This window comes from Homarus americanus, unplaced genomic scaffold (genome assembly GCF_018991925.1).
Source record: "Homarus americanus isolate GMGI-L3 unplaced genomic scaffold, GMGI_Hamer_2.0 scaffold51859, whole genome shotgun sequence".
In the NCBI taxonomy this organism is placed as follows: domain Eukaryota; kingdom Metazoa; phylum Arthropoda; class Malacostraca; order Decapoda; family Nephropidae; genus Homarus; species Homarus americanus.
The window spans coordinates 12204749-12215602 of NW_024711292.1; the positions used below are offsets into that span (position 1 = coordinate 12204749).

General features: G+C 39.2%; 1 protein-coding gene across 1 annotated transcript in view; it reads right to left on the minus strand.

Annotated features, from left to right (window-relative positions):
* LOC121855498 (LIM/homeobox protein Awh-like) overlaps positions 1 to 10854 on the minus strand; it is a 94076-nt gene that overhangs the window by 23799 nt on the left and 59423 nt on the right. The gene's annotated exons all lie outside the window — the stretch shown is intronic.

Sequence of the window (10854 nt, forward strand, 5' to 3'; positions counted from 1 at the left end):
TTAAAGAAGCGAATGTACTTGGTGTCGAAACGTTTCACTGTAGCAGCTTCTACACTGGAGCAGGAGAAACAGCTGCCAAGACTGCCTTCAGCTGGCAAATGGTGTCTGGTAAACAAGCCATGCCCGGCATAGATGATTTTTATTTTTCGGGGTTTGAGGTTGATTTTCACTTTGTATTTGTAGTGTATATTGATGATAAATCACGAAGGAATCTGAAGGTAAGGTACTGCATTATCTGCATATTGACTGGTGCTAGTTTACGATGAAAATTGAAGAGGTAGGCTATCAACATCAAAGGAACTTGTGTGATGAACCTAAATTTTGCCGTCCAGACCACTAGCTTAAGCAGCAATTCTTGATCTTGATCAGAAGGAATGAGAACACATTTCCAAACCATTATTAGAAGGATTTCCACTTAAATTTCAGTATTAGATAACTGTGATGAGTGTACAAAAACAGGTGACATAGCCGTACATGTTATTATAGCCAAAAGATTGCACCTTTTTCATTACTACATATGTAAAAAAATTACGTAGCATAAACTGCTGCAGAAGGTAGTTCTTTATGCTATACCAAGCATGTGGTAGAGAGAGAAATGAATGGAAAACACCTAATTTTTATGCTTATTCATATTACTTATTTTTATGCTTATTCGTATTACAGTATAGTATTTGGGCATTTTGAAGCTTTTTCAGATCCTGACATGATAACAACAGCAAGACCTGACCAGTCATGCAAACGACCTTACCACCATCGCGTTACATGCACTGAGTGTGGTAAAGAAAGTGATTATGACTACAAGAAAAACATGCAAAGCTCCGGTACCAGGGAAAGAAAGTAAAGTTCATTGCCTTACACGATAAAACACAAAGTCTACTGAGAGAATTCTCATTACAGCAACCTACTTTTGATTCAGCTGTTGTGCATCGAAGTGGCAATATCACTGGCCAAAATGATGATTCAAGTTCTCAAACACGTACCAATGATATTGGTGAGCTGTCGCTCTTTGATTTACCAGGAACTAGTACAGCCACTGACAGTCCAACAAATGATGCTGCTTCATCGCCAAAATTTGACTTGGGCGTGTCTAAGGATAAGAGTGATAATTCAGCGCTTTCATGTTGTGAGAACAGAGATGAATCTGATGAGACTGATGATGAAGAGGATGAATGGGCAGCCTCCCCACTATCTCCAGCAAAAAAAAAAAAAATTCCAGACTCCTTTGAAGCTGCAATCGGGCCAAATCAACCAGTAAGTATAACCCAAAGAAGTTTGGAAAGGAGACTATATTTAGGGATTTCAATCCAGACTTGTACAAAATATATTCTTGGCTGAGTTATGAAATAGAAAAAGGTTATGGTGAATGTTTTCCCTGTAAAACATTCATGAACAATTATGCCTTTTGATTTGAAAATTGGAAGAAGGCTGAACGACTAAAAAAACATTCAAAGTCACAGTCAGTTTCTAGCCATGACAATACGGATTAATTATCGCGCGCACAAAGAGCAGGTGCTGCAAAATCGAGAATATTTAAAAGGCCTCCTCTTCACTGCACAACAGAATATTGCACAACGTGGACACGATGAAAGGAGGAGTCGGCAGATATTTCTGATGTTAACCGAGGAAATTTCCCAGCATTATTGCATCTTCGCTGTAAAGACATATCTTGGATTGCAGACAAACTTAAAATTCAACTCCATGCACATACTCAGCGGACATCACCAGACATTAAAAACGAGTTACTGGACATATAGCAAAACTGGTTATCATAGTGATTACAGCTGAGGCAAGAGAAGGCAACTAAGTCTCCATTATTGTTTATGAAACCTCGGACATTAGTAGAACAGAACAAGTAGAAATGTTTCTAAGAAGTGCATGAAGGCATAACCAAAGAACCATTTGATGGGTTCTATGCAGTTTTCTTCACTGGAGGGAAGGTCTTGCATGAGCTTGTTAAGGACGTTTTGGGAAAATTAAAGTTAGATGACAATTGGTGCAGGCTTTGATGGTGCCTCACACATGAGTGGTGTAACCAGAGGTCTTGCTGCACGAATGAAGGAATGTTCACCAAAGATGATTTATATCCATTGTAATGGACAGTTGCTCAACTTGGCAATTCAATATTCTTTATGTGAGATTGAACCACTCCGTAATGCACTTGGGACTGTTCAGTGTTTATATAACCTTTTGGAAGCAAGTCCTAAACGTCATACCATGTTTACTGATATAGAGATAGATGGTGAGCACTTCATCAGGATGCTTAAATCTCAGAGTGTTACAAGACGGTCTTGTCGTTGGGAAGTAGTTAAAGCAGTGATTGAGCAGATGCCCAGAATTATCAAGGTACTACTGAAATTGTCAGATGATCATGACCCAAAAACTTATGCTGACTGTAACGCTTTGTTGAATGCAATGTGCAGCTTTGATTTTGTGTTTGGCTTGGTATTACCCAAGAAAATACTATTGACTACAAGTACTCTTAGTGCATATTTGCAAGGGAAGAAAATTTATGTGATATCTGCTAGGAAAACAGCAGAATCAGCAATAAGTTTGTTTAGGAACATAAAAAATGAAGAGAGCTTTGATGAAACATGGGAGACAGTGGAGAACATCAGAGACAGCATCAATGAATGCATCAGTGACACATTTTTCATTCAAGGAGGCAAGGGTGCCAAGATTCAAGAAGCCATCTCGAAAACTCCAGGTCTTTGTTGGTGAATCTGTAGGAAGCAGTGCCCCTCCATCACAAAATTAAAAAAAAATCGCTCCCGTGTGACAGCTTATTATCCAAGTCTGGAAAAATTTATCGCTGAAATGAGGTGAAGATTTGATGTGAATGATCAAGATGTTCTCTGTGGACTAGGCGACGTGGTTCTGAATGAAAATACTGAGGAAAAAAGCTTTGATGTGATTGCAAACTACTAGTGTCGACAGAGATATACTGGAAACTGAAAGAAAGTTTACAAAATTTGCTTGACTGACATCAGGGCCACTTGTTCAGAGATGAAGACTGCAACAAGTGTTGTTTCTGCAATGTATCGGAATGAGCTTCATGAAGTGATGCCAGTATTTTACAAAATTGCTTGTACTCTTGCCACAATTCCTGCACCATAATGCTCAGCTGAACATTCTTTCTGTACCTTAAGGAGACTTAAGACTTACTTGCGAAATACAATGAGGTAAGACCGGCTAAGTAGCATTGCCATAATAAATATTGAGCATTCTTTCACAAGCCAGGCAATTAGTTCTTAGATGCAACAGATTATTTACACGTTTGGAAGGAGGAAAGGCAGAAGAAAATATTTCTTCTAGAATGGCCCATGGTATCAATTTCCGACAGTCCTACTGTTACCCAAACTTGTATGTATAAGCTTCAGTTCACTTACCATGTGTTCATAGTGAAAATCATCCTTATTATACTGAATATGTTTTTCTCTTACTTGGATTCAGTATTAGCTGTCTTATTAGACCAAGTTTTGTGTATACTTAAACTCAGTTTAAAATCAATAAATTTTGAATCGTTTTTTTATACACTGTAACAACAATGAATCCTTCTTACTTTCATTTGATAATTTTGATTTCATTAAACTGTTTTAACGAGAAGACGATTTTTACTTTATTCAAACTACTACTACACGAACGATTACATTCAGCTGAAAAGACTTGTACCTGTCACCCATGGTGTTTTTTTTTTCCGGGCAAACTTGCTTGCACCCCAAAAGTTACCAGTTCCATACACCTATGAGTAGAGTTAACATGGATAAAACAATGACTTATGCATGTAGACAGCGTTTAGCATATTGATAGATAAGTGCAGAAAAGGGCCGACATGAATAGAAAATGGTTTACAAAGGCAGATCAAGAAGACCATTCATAAAACCAGAATGAAATATATCAAGAGGTAACAACACTGAGATGACAGTCGCAGGTTAGTGACCTTTATTGATCTACCTTCAAGAAGACTTCATTCATAGCACAAATATTTTATAAAGTTTTATCTAGCAACTATAAATTGGTTTATAAAAGCAACACTGAAAATTTTGATAAGAATGGAATACTGTAATATTTTCTGCCTGTAGTTTCTATCATTATTATACTGTATAAAAGTGGCGGATTACTCGACGGGGAGGGTTTGTGGGTGTTCACTAGCCACTAAACCAGCAGGCCCAACCAGCGGCCTCCCGCCCTCCATAAATTTAATATATTATTTATTTGTTTTTTCAGACGTTGGTATGCAAAGTTTAGTCAGGAATGTGCAATAATTCACCCTACTATTACTGTCAAGATCAATGTGGATTAATGTCAAGATCAACTTGGAATCATCAACCGTGAATAGGCGGTCCAGCGGTATAACAGAACGTGAATTACACAGGTCTTGGACAGAAATCAGAGCTTTTGTCGTTTGCTGGAAATAATGTCAGTGCTGCCATTTTTTTTTTACGGGGATTAGCCCACCCGAGCACAGGCAACTGACCCACATCAGGGCCAGGAGGGAGAAAATGTAATAATAATAATAATAATAATAGTAATAATAATAATAATAATAATAATAATAATAATAATAATAATAATAATAATAATAATAATAATAATAATAATTAATAATAATACTAGGCAACAAATTAAAAAAAAATCCGTAACATGGTTCAGAGCAGCTTCCTTTTGGTAATTTTGAGGTGCCTATTTCAAATCTGGTAATAAAAATTCTCTGATACGTATAGTTTATTTGTTATACAAAAAAATTAATCTTACAAATACAAAAACTGAAAAATACTCTTTTTCCTGTTACCTTTTCCACGTCATCACACTAAAATTCAACAAAGAATGAAAACAATCATAATAATACACATAAAGTATTAAATTAGCCACTGTATGGCCATTTGTTATTTTATGTCATCCTTTTATGTGTTGTATTGTCCTCCGATTGTAACAACCAGCAATAGTCCTCCATCATGGCAGGATCCCCTCTACCCTGGTACCTTTCCTCCATACGTCTAATGTCCTGATGAAATCGCTCTCCCTGTTCATCACCAGCAGCCCCCAGATTCTCAGGAAAAAGTCCAAGTGTGAGTGTAGGAGGTGGATTTTCAGGGACATCCTGCATCCTAGATTTTTTTATTTTTTTAAGAGTTCCTCTGCAAGTTGGCAGTAGTTTTCTTCCTTCTTGTGTCCAAGAAATCCCTTGACTACAAATGTGAAGGATTTCTATGCAGCTCGCTCAGTTTCATTCAGTTTGCTTTCAAAGCAGTCATCACGAAGAAACTTTCTTATCTGTGGGCCAATAAAGATACCCGCTTTGACTGAGCTGAACTGTGGTAATTTTCCCCTTAGGTACACGAACCCATCACCTTGTTTGTCTATAGCCATCACAAAATTCTTCATTAGTCCCAACTTGATGTGTAAAGGAGGTAGAAGTACATCGTTTGGGTCTACCAAGGGAGTATATTTAACGTTGCTTTTTCCTGGAACAAACTCTTCTCTCTTTGGCCGCCGTGTGCAGAATAAGGGGTAAGGAGCCGACTAGATGTCGCGCCGGCACGCAGGTATGCTGGGAAGCAAACAGGGGTCGCAGATATCCGGCGTGGCGGAGCCAGAAGTAACGGTAGTTAATCGCCGATTTCGCACCGGGAGACGCTAACCGAAAGAATTTCGGCCACAGCAAATGTAGTCACAACTGTGTACACGACTAGAGTGAGGTTAGGGACAGCATTTCCTCCCACTTGCTGTTCAGTATTGCTAACCTTGCATTTACTATATCTCTACCAACACAAGTGCGTATCTTATAATCCTACAATACATATACGTACACATATATCATAAAAATGTTACGTGAATGACATTTTTATTACCATATTTGAAATCAGCACCCCAAAATGAATAAAGTGCAGCGTATTTGATCCATGTTACCGAACCCTTGTCAACTAGTGTAATTAATAAAAATAGAAAAAAAAATTATAACAACAATTAATAATAATAACCATAAATAAATACAAAATCGAAAAAATAAATCGAGACTGAGAAACGATATACATTATGTATGTTGTTGTCAATAGTAAGAGAAAACAATTGAGGCCCTGCAATTTAGAACATAAGAAAATAAGGAGTCTGCAATAGGCCGGTTGGCCTGTGCATGGCAGCTCCTGTCGAGAGTTACAACCACTCTCTATCGTCCATGAATCTATCTAGCTTCCTTTTAAAACTTTCCAGCGTCCCAGCACTTACTACAAAGTTGCTAAGCTTGTTCCAATCGTCTACCACCCAATTTGTAAACCAGTTTCTTCCTATCTCCCTCCTAAACCTAAAATTATCCAACTTAAATCCGTTGCTACGAGTCCTATCCTGCTCGGATATTATAAGAACTTTATCTATATCTCCTTTATTGATTCCTTTTACCCACTTAAATACTTTTATCATATCTCCCCGCACTCTTCGTCTTTCTAGGGAATGCAAGTTTAGTTTCTTTAATCTATCTTGATATGGAGGGTTTCTAAGTCCCGGAATCATTTTCGTCATTCTTCGCTGCGCCGACTCCAGTGAATTGATTATCCTTTCTATAAAAAGGGCACCAGAACTGAACAGCATAATCGAGGTGTGTAAATGAGGCAGAATGTCAGATCAGTAACCTGGGACTTGGTCACAATTTTTGTGATGCCATATGGCAGCAGGGTCTACCATTAGAGTCTAATGTTGTCTAATCATTAGACAACACATTATGCTTCCAAAATCTTCCTAGGTAACAATATACGTCCCTGTTTGATAAGCTGCCTACTACCTACTACCTTACCCGATAAATCTAGCGAATTTATCCAGCAGTCCAGATTAGTTGTCAGAAAATGATTATGCTCTCTATGTAAGGCTTTATAAAGATTCTCTGTATTTTGTTCAAGTGTATATTTTTACATGCATACATTCAAAAGGGTGCGTTATACTACGGATACGTCGGCAAATTTGACAATTAATTTGTCGGCAATCTGTTGAATGTTTGTGATGAATCGTAGACACATTGTGGCCTTTTCGGTCAATAAATTCAATAGCTACCGCTAAATTTTGCGTCTTTGACAAGTCTGAGAGGAATCGCTCAGGATGGAAAACAAAAGTCGGCCAGCTTGCGCAGGCGCAGTGTACGCTTCGATCAGTTTTGTAGCTGCCTGTGCTGTGCGCGGCGCCTGACAGGTATGGTGCAAGTTTAGTTTATTTCAAACGTTGCCACTGACATCTTTTTTATTCCCTTTAATATTTTCAACCTTAATCACCCACAACTTTATGCTCTGGTACATGAAACCTAAAAAAATCTCAAGCTTACTGACATTACACGAAAAATATAACTAGTCCATTGACGTTACATAAAACAAAATTACAACAGTCGCACAACGCAACTTTGGGATAATAATCAAGCTGATCTTTGCTTTCGAAATTCGGTGGGTAAATTTGCATAAACGCACCACACTGTTAGGAAGTCAAAAATGTATTTTTCTAGTGTATTTGTGTGTGTTTAGACCGAATATGACCTTCATTTCCGGCGGAAATTGGCCGGTTTTACTTTATCGATTTTTTTTTCGTGGGACGTTTTCCGAAAAAAAAAGATAATGGCTAAACGGAAAAAATACACCAAAAAACACTAGATAAACAAAAACCAAACCAAACCTAACCTAACCTAAATGACTCACCATATGATGGAATCACCTATTTCTTACCTTATTGCCGTCTCTTCTTTGTCTTTGGGATAAGGGATGAGTTAGGACAACGCCACATATGTTGGTTTTTGCGACATTTACATCAGTCTTGCACCTGTGACACTTTAGTGAGGTCGGGAGAACATGCGATCGAAAAACTGCTACAGTTTCTTCGTTTTTTTCCCCCAAACTCACAATCAGCTCCATATAATTTAAGTGACATCCATCACAGACTTCAATGGTCGTAAATGAATATGAATTTGGAAATATGAAAGACCCAAAATAAAAATAGATTTTGATTGGGCCAAAAATACCGCAAATTAAACCAAAAATAATTTTCATTGGTTGCAAAAAAAAAAAAACCGCTTTTGATTGGCCGCGTGGCGTGTACGGGAACGCATGAGCGTGATGATTATACATTTTCGCCGGTAATGTAATAGATGAAAATTATCTTATAATTAGACGTCTTATTCGAATATGATAATAGATTAATGGTAGGAATGTGTGGTGTGAAAACGCAATAATACCCTTCGGTGTAAGTATCTGAGGCTTGAGTATGAATTTCTTGTGGCAAGAATGGACGAATTCACTATGGTAATATCTGAAAATAAATTAGGCCAAAAAGTGTAAACAATAAGGGTTAAAGCTGCTCAAAAGTTACGTGACTGCGAAAAGCTCTGTGATTGGTTGTGACGTCACTGGTTGGGGGCAAACTTCCCAGCAGGAGTCAGCCAGCTGTAGTTGTCCAACCTTCTAGGCTGATCGGCTCAGTAAATAAATATTATTAGATAATTAATTGTGCTTTATTGTACAACACAGTTATTTTGGTTTTGGTCATCTGGGAAACCTTAAGATTTTAACTGTGGGATTAAGTACTTTAATTAATAAGACACATTACGTCTGCAGGATTTCTGTAGCAAAACATTTTTCGATGACATAAGAAAATACAGATCATAGGTTAGGTTAGTTTAGGGTATGATGAGTTATAAGGTTAGCTTAACATACATCGGTAGGGGGGGGGTGTAGTGTCTCAAAACTAGTGATTTCCGATAGAAATGAAGGTCTAAATCGTTCATAACACATCGCAAACCATCAGAAAAAAAACAGTCTGCATGTCTAAGTACAGGGATGACCAAAACTTAAAATTTACCCAATATAGCCTATCTCGAATCGAAACATCCAAATACTTATGGCAGTTAAAGTAAAATTTTGCCCATTAATTAATATAAATGACGATATATCCCAGTGGTTCATTAGTGAATCACCAAAACAATAACAGCACTAAGTTGTCGTGTTTAGCCAGTGTCAGGCATTATCAAAACAAAGTCTAGACAATGTCATTACTTCTAAATTTACTCGTATCTCCGTCTAAAAAAAAAAAAATACTATGTAAATGCACTGAAAAAAAAAGAGAAAGTCTACCAGGTAAGAGTACATGACAGCTGACCTGGTGTGAACATGGGAGTTTTTTATGTCCAAAAGAACATAAGAATGGAGGAAACTGCAGCGGGTCATATATTGTATACTGGGCAGTCCTATATACAGTGTAAATGGGGGATAGGAGTTGGGTGTAAATTTTACACCCAACTCCTATCCCTCATACTTCCATCCAACCTATGTTTGAAGTTGCTCTTCACGGCACATTTTTTCACGTACGAAATATCCATGACTTGACCATAAAAAAAAAACCTTAAAACTTACCTGAACGTGGAATTTGGGGTCTGAAGAGGCCATCCTTTCTACTACCTACGACTGCAGCCCAGCGGTGTTTGAAACTAATGACGTCATTGCAAATGGCGGTCCTGTTTCTAGAGAAATAAAGTTATCTCGCCTATTATAGCAGGACTTTAAACTTTTATTACAAATTATATATACCGTATCACTCTACAAACGTGGCAGAGTGAATTTCTTGTGTTTGCCCAGAACCGTCAACTCGTCGAACAATGGTATAAGGATGTGAAGACGGAGATGGACAACAACATCCCGACCACCAGTTACAGGACCATTCCCCATCCTCACACTAGTCTCCAGCTGAGGCAGCTCAGTGTCCAGTACGCTCACGTGAGACAGCTAGCCAGTATCCGTGGGTGGACGCAGGAGCTGAGAGACCGGTACCGAGAGCTACAGACGGACATCCAGCACGAGAGCAAACGTCTACATGAACAAAAGTGGGCCGCCTTGGTGTGGGAGGCAGCCAACAATTTCCGCGATTCTGCTGCCTTCTGGAAAGGGATCAAGCGACTGATGGGTTCCACCTCTAGCACGGTCCCTTACCTGCTCGACCAAAACAACGTAAAAATATTCGAGGAAGAAAACCAAGAACAACTACATCGGCGATATTTACGAAAGATCTTTACCATTAGTGAACAGGAGAACGAGGGCTTCCACAGGGAGTTTGAGGAGGACATTTTAGGTCAGTTGCAGGACCATCAGCACCTGCTCCAGCCGCTCCCACGGGCTGACTTCACTAGACTGGTTGACGGAAACTACCTGACGGAGCGCATAGCCCCTGCAGATGTGTCAGCCGTCATAAAAGGGTTTTAAAACAAATCACCTGGTCAAAGTCACATTAACAAGAAGATCCTGGCTCAACTCCCCGACAACATGATAGAGAAGCTTGCTCATATATGCAACGCCTGCCTCGCCTCTGGATACTTCCCTAAGATGTTCAAAATTGCCGTTGTTCGCCTCATACCAAAGGCAGGGAAGCCTCCAATCAAAGTCGAAAACTTTCGACCAATATCGCTGCTAGAGGTACCTGCCAAAATCTTCGAAAAAATAGTCAACAAGCGATTGCGGATGTATCTGGAGGACGAAGACGTGCATAATCCCCGCCAGTTCGGCTTCCGCCAGTACAAAGGCACATCCACCGCCATAGCTCAGGCCTACGAGCAGATCGCCAATGCCATGACTGGCCGCCTGCAGTGCAATATAGTACTGAGGGACGTCAGCAAAGCGTTTGACAAAGTTTGGCAAGCAGGGCTGCAGTATACGATCATACAACTGGGGCTACCCGAAAATCTGACGCGCCTGCTGTGCAACTTCATTATGGACCGCAGAGCCAAAATCAAGATGCAAGAACATTTTGGAGAAGAATTCTCACTATCGAGCGGCGTGCCTCAGGGCTCTTGTCTCTCACCAACCCTTTACACACTCTACACGGCTGACCTGCCACCCCCAA